Source organism: Nelumbo nucifera, chromosome 2, assembly GCF_055504915.1.
Source record: "Nelumbo nucifera cultivar China Antique chromosome 2, China Antique-T2T, whole genome shotgun sequence".
Lineage (NCBI taxonomy): Eukaryota > Viridiplantae > Streptophyta > Magnoliopsida > Proteales > Nelumbonaceae > Nelumbo > Nelumbo nucifera.
In genome coordinates, this window is record NC_142650.1 from 97014068 (window position 1) to 97027722 (window position 13655).

Sequence of the window (13655 nt, forward strand, 5' to 3'; positions counted from 1 at the left end):
CAAGAAGTGCGATAATTGGGCCTGTTGATGTATATCCACTCTTTTCTTTGGGTCTGTAGGTAACCTCCCATATTGTAAATAATCAATAATGGGTTGTCTCCAATTTGTTTCTTCTTCGATTTGGTACACTGTGACCATGTTAACATTGACAACCTTTGGTAAGATACCCCTTGGATTTTGTTAGTTAACACAATTCCTTAAGATGTAGATAGCATCTAAGATGATAGTGGGCCAAAAATAGCCCAATTCTTCTAAATGTCCTACCACTTTAGGGACATTCTGATGTACATCACACTCTTCTGCATGTATTTCGCGGAGAGCTTGTTGGACTTCATTTCCAGAAAGGCACTTAAGTAGAATTCCTTTTATGGATTTTCTATATAAAATGCCATTTATATATCTATAATGTTCAGCTTGGCATAGCAAATTAGTACTCCTTCTAGGATCTATCGAGATGAGCCTATATTGTAGATAATTGATTATGGGTATTCTCCAATTTGAAGCTTCTTCTTCCAACTGAATTGTGACAAAGTTCACAAACTTAGTTTCCCAAACTCTTTCATTTATGGGGGGCAGAACATGTCTCTCACCGACTATAATTTGAAGTTGTCTTCATTCAGGTGGACTGAGAGACGCAGCCAACTTAGCTAAGGCATCAGCCTTATCATTTTCTGATCTTGGAATGTGACTCACTTGTATGCTGCTGAATTGAGATATCAGTTCTCTAGCTTTGTTGAAGTAAGGGATTAAACTTAACTTTTTAACCCATACAATTCATTTAACTAGTTAACCACCAATTGAGAATCTCCAAAGACTTGTAAATATTTAATATTCATCTCCCAAGCCATTTCTAAATCGATAATGATTGCTTCATACTCGGCTGTATTGTTTGAGCATAATGATGTGAGGGAGAAAGAATATGGAATTAATTCTCCTGTGGGAGTCATGAACACGATCCCTACTCCTGCACCTTGTTTTGAAGAAGCTCCATCAAAATAGAGTTGCCATGGTCTTTTAGTTTTTATGTATAAGACCCTTTTGTTTGGAAGGTCTTCTAAAAGCTCAATGTCATCTAGTACATGATGAGCTGCTAAGAAGTCGGCTAAAGCTTGCCCTTTTATTGCTTTTAAAGGAACATATTTTATCTCAAACTTAGATAAAATAAGTGACCATTTTGCTAGTATACTTGTTAGAACTGGCCGAGAGAGCAAATATTTGAGGAGACAAGCTTTAGAAATTAAGATAATTGGATGTGCAAGAAAATAATGTCATAAGTTTTGAACAGCAAATACTAAAGCTAAGCACATCTTTTCAATTTAAGAATAATTGTATTCAGCCCTAACTAAAGTTCTGGTACGATAATAAAGGGCATTTTCCCTTTATCATTATTTTGAGCTAATAATGCCCCCAGAGAATTTGGTGAAGCTGAAATTTATAATATTAATGGGTTTCCTTTTTGGTGTGGCAAGCACTGGTGGATTTAACAAATAATCTTTTATGCTTAGGAAAGAATTTTGACATGCTTCATCCCATATAAAAGGTGTGTCCTTCCTCATCAACTTAGAGAAAGGTTGGCATCTACCAGAAAAGTTGGAGATGAATCTCCTTATATAAGCATGTTTCCCTTGTAAGCCGCGTAATTCTCGCAAATTTCTAGGATGCATTTCTAAGATTGCCTTAATTTTTATAGGGTCAATTTCAACCCCTTGATGTCAGATAATAAATCCAAGGAATTTTCCTAAAGTTGCCCCAAATGCACATTTTAAGGGGTTCATTTTAAGTTGGTGTTTTCAAAGTCTCTCAAAAACTCTTTTCAGATCATCTAAGTAGTGTTTTCTTTTCTTAGTTTTCACCACTAAATCATCAACATAACATTCAATAGTGTTGTGGAGCATATCACTAAATATGAGTGTCATGGCTCGCTGGTATGTAGCTCTAGCATTTTTCAAGCCAAAGGGCATAACTGTATAGCAAAATATCCCTTTTGGAGTTTGAAAGCAGTTAGCTCTTCATCTTCTGGAGCCATCTTAATTTGGTTATAACCTGAAAAGCTGTCCATGAAGGACAATGCTTCAAATCCGGTAGTAGCATCCACTAGCAATTTTGTAATAGGTAGTGGAAATTCATCTTTTGGACATGCATCATTAAGATCTCTAAAATCTATGCAAATGCGGACTTGTCTATTTTTCTTTTTAACATGAACAATATTAGCAAGCCATGTAGGATATTTAACTTCCCTGATAAAACCAACACTTATCAATTTATCAACCTCATATTCAATTTGTATAGTGAGCTCTGGTCTGAAGTGACATTGAGCTTGTTTTATAGGACATTTATCCTTAGAAATAGCTAATCTATGTACAACTATTTTAGGATCCAATCCTGGCATGTCTTTATATCCCCAAGCAAAAACATCTTTGTATTCTTTAAGTAAGGATTCATACATTATTAGCTCTTCCCTAGTAAGTAGAGCACTAACAAAAATGGGCTTGGGGTCTTCAACACATCCAAGGTTGATTTCTTGAAGGTCATCTACTATTGTTTGACCTCCATCTTTGAGCTTTGATGGTGCAAGTTGAGCCTCTTTGACTTCTTCTATTTTTCATCTTTCTAGAGAAGATTAATTGATCGAGAGATATCCTCTTGAGGCATTACCTTGATCCTCCAATGAAGATCCATGCTCTTTGGTGGAGATGTAATTGACCTCTATTTTAAATTCTCCACCATCTTCTAGCTTTTTAATGATAATGTTGGGTTGCTCTTTCTTTTCTACAACCTTGTTGACCTTTTGGTTTGGAATTACAAGTCTCTTGAGAATAGAGACTCATTTCTTTTCACTTTTCTGTATATTCTTCAAACTTCTAAGTCGTTCGAGCACAGTGACTCATGTTGTAAGTATACACAGGAGGGTATACTCAAGTGGATAGTTTCTTCCCTCACAGAAGGTATACTCACTCAAGTTGTAAGTATGTCTTCGCCAGCCCAAGTATGGGGTGCATTAGAAGAATAGTTTGCTTCACACTCTAGATCCAGAATTCTAGATTAAGAAGAAAACTTCAAAGTCTCAAGAAAGGTACCCTTTCCATTTTCGAATATGTACAGAAAGCCAAAGGTATTGCTGACAATCTTTCAATTGTTTTTGAACCTATTTCAAAACAAGATCTTGTTATGTTTGTTTTGAGTGGATTTGGACCTAAATATGAATCGATTAACCATGAGTCTTGGCTCCGGGAAAATCAATATACTAAGGTAGATGATGGTGCCTCTGCCAATCTTGCTTCAACCAACAACAAAAATCACTCGCAGCAACTACGAAATAACTCCCAACATAGACGAGGTAGAGGCGGATGTGGCAATCACACTAATGACTCAGGATGTAGCAGAGGGCACGGTAACAACATTATTTGTCAATTGTGTAATATTCCTGGCCATGGGGTCTGCAAGTGTTGTCATCGCTTTGATATCTCTTTTCTCGGTGGTGACTGGCAGCCTACTCCAAATCCCACTCTTGATCCAGCTGCCTTCCACATTGGTACCTTGTCACAATTTGATTCAGCTTGGTATCCGGCCTCATGGGAGACACATCACATCACCTCCGAGTTGGACAATCTTCAGGCTCGATTCAACTATGGTGGGTTTGATCAAGTGAAAATCGGTAATGGTGCAGGTTTGGAGATAAAAAATATTGGTTATTCTATTATTTCTCATAATGATCATAAGTTTTATCTGGAAGATATTTATCATGTTCCTTCCATTACAAAAAAATCTTCTTTCTGTCAGCAAGTTTACAAAAGATAACAATGTTATCTTTGAATTTCATCATTCTCATTTTCTCTTAAAGGACCATGTGGGGAGAGTTCTACTTTGAGGACCCAGTAAAGGTGGACTCTATCAATGTCCTACTTCAGCAACTCTCAATTCTTCTACATCATCAGGTAGTACTGCATTTGTTGGTGAGAAAGCATCAGTTCAGATTTGGCACCATCGACTTGGACATGCTTCTATCAAAATTGTTCAACATGTTCTTTCTCAATTCGGTCTTCCATACAGCAGTTTGTTTAGCTTACAAGTTTGTAATGCATGCCAACTAGGAAAGAGTCATCGCCTTCCCCTTTCTTCTTCATCTACTTCTTATAGTTGTTTAAAATTACTGTATTCAGATGTATGGGGACCAGTTCTAGTTGCATCCAATAATGGTTTTAGATACAATGTGTTATTTGTAGATTCTCTTTCCAATTTTTTTTGGATTTTTCCCATGCATAAAAAATCTGATGTATTTGACATTTTTCATAAATTTAAGAGGCATGTTGAGAATTTACTTGATGTAAAAATTAAATTTGTTCAATCTGATTGGGGAGGGGAATATCGATGACTTTCACAGTATCTTGATTCACAAGGTATTGGACACCGGCTCGCCTGCCCACACACTCATGAGCAGAACGGGACTGTTGAGCGGAAGCATCACCACCTGATAGAGTCCACCCTCACCTTACTAGTGTCCTCCTCACTCCCTCAGAATTTTTTGTCTGATGTTGCCGAAACTGCAGTTTTTCTTATCAACCACCTTCCCTTTCCAACTCTTAAAGGAAAGTCTCCCTATGCAATTTTATTTAATCACATACTAGATTACTCTCTTCTTTGCACTTTTGGCTGTGCATGTTACCCATTTCTGCGATCGTACAATTGTCACAAGATGGATTACAAGTCTTCTCTTTGCATCTTTCTGGGTTACAACTCCTATCACAAAGGTTGCCACTGCTATGATGCCAACACTAGTCGTCTATATATTAGTCGCCATGTTGTCTTTGATGAATAGTCTTTTCTGGGTTTGCCACCGTAGACATCATCTCGTGGTTTAAATACTGATGGTGTCACACTACTTCCAATATATACAAATCTGCCAAAGGCTTCTACTTCTGCATTAGTTGATGATTTAGTTGTTCACAATCTTCTCCCCCAATGTCATCACTCGGATCTGCCATTGCGGCCTCTGCACCCAGCTCGGACAACTATAACTTTAACTCTAGAAGTACTAAATATGCTACTATGACTTCGGATCCCACATTGGATGACTGCAACTCACCTCGAACTCACCCCTAGACACAACTGGTTCAAGATCTCTTAGACACCACTCAACCAGTTCTTGCTCTTGTCGGGTGAACTCATTCTATGGTCACCTGATCCATGAGTTCCACAGCTTCTCTAGTTACTCGGTACCCTCTTCGTCTTTGCTTTAATGCTTCCATTGCTATTGTCGAGTCTGAACCCACTACTTACTCCCAAGCCTTCAAACATCGTCATTGGTGTGATGCAATGTCCAAATAATTTCAGGCTCTCGTTCACAATGGAACTTGGAACCTCATAACATATCATTCATCCATGAATGTGGTTGGATCTAAGTGGGTATATATGATTAAAAGGAAAACAGATGGTTCTATGAATTGCTATAAAGTCTGGTTAGTCGCTCAAGGCTTTACTCAAATACCAAGTGTCAAATTTTCTAACACTTTCAATCTTGTCATTAAACCCACCACTATTCGCACAATTTTGTCTCTTGCAGTCTCCCATCAGTGGGTCATTCGCTAGTTGGACTTTGACAATGCCTTCCTTAATGGGCTTATCATAGAATATTTATATGAGGCAGCCTAAGGACTTTGAAGATGTTGATCGCCCTTCTCATGTGTGTAAACTATCAAAGGCTCTCTATGGACTTTGACAGGTTCCCTGGGCTTGGTTTTCACGACTTAGCACTAAACTTGTCGAGTTGTGTTTCCGTACCTCACATTGTGGTCCTTCTCTCTTCATTTATTCTCATGGTGATCATCGTAATTATATGTTGTTATATGTGGATATGTGATACTCACTGGAACTTCTCCTACTCTCATACAATCCTTGGTGAACAGTCTGGGGCGTATCTTCCAACTTAAGGATCTTGGATCCTTACATTATTTCTTGGTTATTGAAGCCCACAGAAATGGAACTATGCTTTATCTTTGCCAACGCTGGTATATCATTGATCTCCTTCATCATGCTGGACTTGATGGTGTGAAGCCTCTCTCCACTCCAATGGTGGTGTCTACTAAGCTCTCAAGACTCCACGACTCTCCTCTCTCCAAACCTTCTTAGTATAGGAGTATTGTTGGAGATTTGCAGTATTTTATTCTCACCCGTCCTAACATCAGCTTTGCGGTTAACAAGGCTTGTCAGTTTTTGCATAGTCCCACGGATGAACACTGGGTAGCAGTCAAACGCATCCTTCGGTATCTTAAATATATCTTAGATCATCCTTTGTTTTTCTCTTCTTAGTCCTCTACCCATCTCATTGCCTTCTCCGATGTTGATTGGGTAGGGTGCCTTGATGACCGCCGATCTATTGGTGGCTATTGTATCTACCTCGGCTCTCACCTTGTTAGCTGGAGTGCCAAGAAGCAACAAACCGTTGCAAGATCTAGTACGGAGGCTGAGTTCTGATCTCTTGCCAATACCACTACGGAATTACTTTGGCCGTAGTCCCTCTTGACAGATCTCAGAATTCGTCTCCCCTCGGCTCCATCTCTTTACGGTGATAATGTGGGTGCTTGTTACCTTGCTGCTCATCCGATCTTTCATGCACGTACTCACCATATAGAGGTCAATTTTCACTTTCTTCGGGACCACCTACTTAAGAGATCTCTTCAGCTTCATCACATTCAATCTCTTGGACAGTTCATTGACATCTTCACCAAGCCATTATCCTCTCCTCGTTTCACATCAATAGTACACAAGTTGCATGTCCTTCCTATGTGCATTCGCTTGAGGGGGCGTATTGAGGATAATAATGCCACATCACTAGAGATTGTCAAGTCAACAGATATGCGATAAACCTCATCACAAGTCCATCGCATATCCCTACTTGCGATAAATCTCTACTAACGGGTTTCTTATCTTGCTGATAAACTCTATCATATAGAGTTCAATGTAACTTATCTTGATAAACTCTATCAGATAGAGTTCAATATAACCTAATCTCTTAGCTTGAATATTGTACACAAACTCTAACAATTGTATCTATAAATTCACCAAAGTTCGACTAATCCATCATTCAAACATTTTATACAATTCAAGCTTCTGCTATTCTTCAATTGGTGACTTAGTTGGTTTTCGTATGAGATGAAGAGCCTTCAAATTGAATCATATTTTATTTGCAGATGACATCTTAATTTTTGGAAGAAGCTCTATACATGGGATACTTTCTGTGCCTGGTCAGACTAGTCCATTAATTTTGCAAAATCTACAATTTGGTTCAACAAGAATACTAATCATCGGCGCTGACATCGTTTGGCCTCACTACTCAATGTGCCTTTGATGCACCCAAATGAAAACTTACTTTTGTCCCTTACCACCCACTAGGCTGAGAACAATTGACTTCCAATTTGTGATAAAAAAGCTCCAAAACAGATTGAAAGGATGGAAAGCGAAGTGTCTATCTCATGCTGGTCAATCATTCCTTATTCGATCCACCATACTACCATCCCCTCAAACATCTCCGCCCCAAGCCCCACAACACATCCCTATTGTGTATTGAGAACATCTCTCGATGATGACTGGTATTATTTTGGGGAAATGTTCCCAATACATGGTGGGAATGTGCTACGGGACTACAAGAAAATTGGTCAAGGCGGCGGATTAGAGTCGGCGGTCTTGATGACAGGCACTAGAATAATATCTGAGGGGGCGGTTTTCTAAACGCCGCCTCCTCATCAGATTTAGGATCTAACGCGGCGGTCAATAAGAACATACTCGGCAGATTTTACATATTCTCTCATGCGTAGTCTCCACAACCTCGCGAGAAGACAGTAAACCCTTTTTTTCACGAGCAAGAAATATAGAAGACGAGAAATAAACCTTAAACCCCAGAAACTACTTTCCTTCACTGCACCCACATTCTCACTTTCTCTTCTGACAAGACATCATATCTTCTTTAGCTCGCCTTCTCCATCGTAGGTTCTTCACTTCTTCCCCTGCAACCATCTCAACCACCACCGTTTATGGCCTATTCCATGAATGAGACCTCAAAAAGCTCATCGAAAAGTTCAAAGTTTGCTCCGATAACTATAGATTTCGCTACAAGCACCGCATCTATGAAGTTACAGTCTGTCACCTTGCCGGGGCCAAGAAATTTTCATGGGTAGAAGAGATCCTCGAACACTAGAGGAAGTATGACGACATCTCCAAAGAGGGTTTTGCGGTCTGGCTCATTTCTCTCTATGGTCAATCTGGCATGTCCGAACATGCTTGCAGGATGTTCGATCAATTACCTGGATTAAAATGCACATGCACGGTGAAATCCTTCAACCCTCTCCTCTCGGCTTGTGCCGATTCTAGGAATTTCGTAAGGTTGATCAGATTTTCCGTGAACTTCCGTCGAGATTGTTGATAACCCCAGATCTTTTCTCCTACAATATTATGATCCGGGCTCTAAGTGACAAGGGGATCGTTGGATTTTGTGCTTTCATTTCTAGATGAGATGGAAAAGAATGCTGTTGGTGTTAGACAGTTTTGTATGCCCTTAGCTTCAATCAGAATGATGTACTTTATGAGTTTATTGTAAATGAATAAAGATACATATTTGATTCATGTTCCCTTGGTATGTTTCTGTGTAATACCCTTAAACTGGACACTTAATGAGACTCGTGTTAGTTTAGAATGTTCACAGCCAGTGGGTCGGTCTGGGGAGACCTATCCTGACAAGGCTGACACTGTAGTGCCACCAAGTCGGTTGGGGTGGCTTGTCTCAGCTGCCAGGGTGAGACCCTAGGCACATACAGTGTAGGATTAATTGAATCTTTGAACTAGACCAGATTTCCAGTATTGCCCTAGACCTTGGAGATTGATGGGCAAAACTGGAAAGTTACACCCGACCCCTAGACTCGATTATGATACTGCACTAGGTGTCGGATTGGGCTATCTTTGATGTACCAATCAGTGAGATCCTTAGCGGGGGTCAAAACCTGGGTATGTTGGGACAGTCTGAGAATTCATCTGAGTGGGTGATCATAGTGACAGGATCAGCCCCTTTGTCGGACAAAGGTAATGATCGGGGATGCACTCTCACTGATGGAAACCAAGACTGCCAGCAGCCGATTTCAACCGTTGAGATTTGTTTTGCAAAATATATTTTATATAAGATATAAAAGTATATATATATGGTTTCTAAATTGTTTGCAAGAAGGTTTTAATTCCCGGGATCCATATGAGTGGAGAGTGCAACACTGTTCCTTGCAGCCGAGGGAGAGGTCCTCTCTTGTCGGGCAGTGTATGATCATTATGGGCTGAGAGGTTAAGTGTAAGACCATTGAGGATAACACCTGATGGGCTAATCTTGCATCTGCCCACAGTCCCTGGGTGTTACAAGGTGGCTTGGCCCAGGGACCACTTAGTGTAAGTGTTGGGCCCATAGAGCCCATTTGATGGGTTTCAGGGGGTACACTGTCTTCAGCAGTGCATTTGGCCAGGCCTTGTAACAAAGGCTAGGCTGAACCCATATGGCTGATGTGTAGATCAATGCTTGGGTCCCACGCCATACAAGGAAGCCCAACTGGGCAGCAATTTGGAAGGTTTTTTGAGTACATAACCTTAATGGGCCTTAAGCCCATTTCAAACTGGGCTGATTTGATCAGTCATCTAAAGGGGGTGAATTCTGAAGTGGGTCAGCTAAAAGGATTGGGCTTAGACCCTATCCACTCAGAGAGTCCAAGATCTAAATAAGATTTAGATCTGGAAACCTCCTAATTAGATTAGGAGACAGCTGATCTGATCTGCAGATAAGATAAGGATTATCCCTTATCACTAAGGGACTTCTAACCCAAATATGATTTGGATTAGCAACTCCTAATCTGATTAGGAGCTGAACCCTTTAAGATTATAAAAGGGGAAGGGGGCGGCAGCCTTGAAAAACACAATAACATCAACAGCATTCTTCTCTTTAAGAAAGAGAGATTAAGAGATTTCCTGCATACTGCGAATTCTCTTCTGCCGCCACCTTCCTGCCATTGCCATTCCTTCAGTTCGATCTCCAGTTCTTGGGAGCAATCAAGATTGGATCTTGATTTCAATCTTTTGGGAAAAGATTGATTGGAGCTGTACTCACAAGCCGTCCAGTTGATTCTTGCGAAGGGTCAAGTTCTTTTGAAGAACATTGCTGATTCTGCTCCATCCTTCACTGCGCCATCTTCAGTGGGAGCAGATTTTGGATCCTTCCTTGGGTGTGAACACCTCCATTGGGAGATAGTATTTATCCGTATCAGGTATAATCCTCTCCCACTCCTTTTGGTTCAGATCTGGTTCAGTTTATGGTTCAAGATTGATCCTTGAAAATATGATTTTCTAAATAGGGAATACGATTCCCAGTTGAAGGGAGAGATAAAATTTTTGAAATTCGCCCCTTATTCCGCAATCATTGGGCATCCATAGGATGGATCTCTCATCCCTTCAGTTGGCCCGATCCTGATTACTTTCAACACCCTTCTGAATGCCTTGTCATCTGTGATGCAGTGCGATCTGGGCACTCCTAGCTGGCGGACGCCTGACTCCTAGCTGGGATGGATGGTACCTGAGAAGAGGAAGGTGAAGGATTCCCGGGGGGCTCGCCCGGTGGGAATACTCCGATGCTTAAGTTAGAACTCTGAGAGCTGTAGGAAATGCAAAGAGAGCAGAGAGTGCAGATAGCGCTTGATCAGTTCAATTACCCCCGCCCCTTGGAAATCGGGGTCCTTAAATACTAGTTGTTCTGTCAAATCGGCTGTAACCATCACTGGCCCTCTGTCATAGCCGTTATTTGCCAGAGCTGAGAGACGTGACCCAGGAAGGACAGAAACGTCACCGCTTGTCGAGAGACGTGGGTGCAGCCCGCTGGGCTGACAGGTACTGTGCCGTCAGTCAGGAGATGTGAGTGTAGTCTGACGGGTACGACCTTGTCAGATAAGAAGCTTCTTGAGGACGCCGCCCCGCTTAATAGCGAGCTACCTTGTAGCGAGCTGTTGGGGCGACCTAAGGTGATTCCGCCTAAGGCCTTCGAGGCGGCCTTACCAAAGGGTTGGAGCGAGCTAATTGTCTAAGCTCGCGAGCTGAAATAGCTTGGAGTGTTCCTCATCTAGCACACTAGTGAGCTCGAGCTCGCTTTGTAGCGAGTTGTCCCACAGCGAGCTGTTTATGTAGTGAGCTGACCCGCGAGGGTTTCAGCGAGCTTGTTACACCGGGTTGTAACCAGGCTGTCATGCTGTGTTGTTGCTTATGCTGAGTCATGTCCACGAGTCGCCTGCTTAGGAGGTCAGGTCAATTCACCCTCCATCAATTGCCCCCCACTCCTCAAGCTAAGGGTCTCACTCTTTGCACGGGGAGTTCATGAAGTGACGAGAGGATTTGACCCGTGGTTCAAACTGAGTTGACTGACTACATTAAATACACTCGCAGACGTCTGGTGATTTTTGGGCACCAAAAAGTGCACCAAGCGGCTGTCAGTTTCGGAAGACGTGCAGCTGGCACCACTTCAGTCTTGGAAGACGTGCAGCTAGATCGATTGCGAGCCGTCAGATTTGCCTTAATCTGAACCATTGGCCCTAGACCTCATTTCCCTTACGCCAACTTTCCTTGCCTTCGAATTTGAGGTCGCGCCCTTGCCTAGTTGCTCGAGCTCCCTTCCGTTCGGGATTCAAACTCTACCGATGGCTGGTCTAGAAGAAGTTCTTTGGGCTCAACCTTGAAGGCATAATGATGAAGGGTCTAGCCCAGAGACGGTGGGCATGGCGGAGGAGGAGGAGCCCGACTCTCTAGAGGATGACGAGGACGTGGAGGCGGCGGAACCTTGAGAACGTTTGCTGCTCTTTTTTCTTCTTATTCTGGAATGGTTGTTCTCGGGTGTCTGGACCTGATTCTATGTATTTCTTTCTTTTTTGATGAACTGTCTCGGGCTATTAGGCCCTACTTTTGTTTTTTGTTCGTTTGTTTTTGTTGTTTTTTTTTAGAACTAGAAATGAAGTATTCCCATTTTTATTTCTAAGTGTTATGCTCTTTGCTTTCTGCCGAAGCGACTTTATCACTCAAGCTGTTAGAGCTACATACCCGAAGTAGGGTCTTCCGATAATTGTTACCTCGAACTATTCCCCAGTACTTGGGGTAGTTTTATAATGTTAGAGTTAAATCCCCTTAACGGGTTCAACTTGTATACCGAAGCGAGCCACTCATCAGAGGGTTCACTCGAGCTGCCCGCACCTTCGGTATTAATACTTAGCCTATGCCGATGAAGCGGTTAGGTCTTATATGGTGCCGAGGTCTTCGTTAGCTCGACGTTTTAGCCCTTAGGCCAGGGGAGTGACTTATAGTCCACTCTCCTAGAGTTTGCCCATGCCATAGAGGTGACTGGGTCTTATGGTGCCGAGGTCTTTGTTAGCTCGACATTTTGGCCCTTTGGATCTAGGAGTGACTCGTGGTCTACTCAGTAATTTATAGGTAATATTGCCTTAAGTTGACAATATTCCATGACCGAGGTACTTGTTTCCCTTCTAGGGTTTCGAGCTCGTATGTTCCTTCCCTGAGCACCTGCTTTACTCGGTAGGATCCTTCCCAATTAGGCCTGAGCTTATCAACACCGGGCTCAGGCACCATAACTTTACGAAGAACTAGGTCATCGACGCGGAGGTTCCGTTTCTTGACCCTGGCGTTATAGTACCGAGCTACTCTCTGCTGGTAGGCCGCGGTCCTAATATATGCGAGGTCCTGTACTTTGTCAAGTAGGTCGAGGTTGGTGCGTATCTCGTCTTCATTTGCCTTGTCATCATACGCTTCTAGACGTAGCGAGGGAACCTCGATCTCGGCTAGGATGACTGCTTCAGTGCCGTAGGTGAGGTTGAAGGGGGTCTCGCCTGTAGCGATCTTCACTGTGGTCCGATAAGCCCATAGAACACTGGGTAGCTTGCCTGCCCATAGTCCTTTAGCTTGGTCCAGGCAAGCCTTCAGTCCGCGGAGGATAGCTCTGTTCGTGACTTCCGTTTGGCCGTTTGCTTGAAGGTGAGCCACTGAGGTAAAGTTCTGTTGAATTCCTATGTCTTGGCACCAGTTTTGGAATTTAATGTCCTCAAACTGCTTACCATTGTCAGAGATCAGTACTCGAGGTAACCCGAAGCTACACACTATATTTTTCCAGAAGAAGTTCTACACGTTCCGAGCTGTGATCGTTACGAGGGGTTCAACTTCTACCCACTTAGTGAAACAATCAACCGCCACCACTAAGAACCTTCTCTATCTTGTCGCTGGCGGGAATGGTCCGAAATTGAGAGGACCACCCGTCGTTTAAGGAAGGAGGCGAAGCAAAGGAAGGATCGTTCACCTAAAAGGGTGAACTCAGATTTCGATCTACCCACTTGTGATTTTCCCATCTTCGAAGAAGTAGAAAGAATGGCTGACAGAGAGAGGACATTAAGGGAGTTGGCTGCACCAATTATGAACCAACAGCCCTTATGCATCACGTACCCCACTCTTGAGGTAGCCTTTGAACTCAAATCTGGTTTGATTCAATTATTGCCTCTGTTTCATGGTTTCCCAGGTGAGGACCCTCACAAACATCTAAAGGAATTTCATGTCGTCTGTTCAAGCATGAAACCCCACGGTATGACCGAGGA

General features: G+C 42.3%; 1 pseudogene; it reads left to right on the forward strand.

Annotated features, from left to right (window-relative positions):
- The first annotated feature begins 3256 nt into the window (after positions 1–3256).
- On the forward strand, positions 3257–10575 carry LOC148802584 (uncharacterized; annotated as a pseudogene).
- The last annotated feature ends 3080 nt before the right edge of the window (positions 10576–13655 follow it).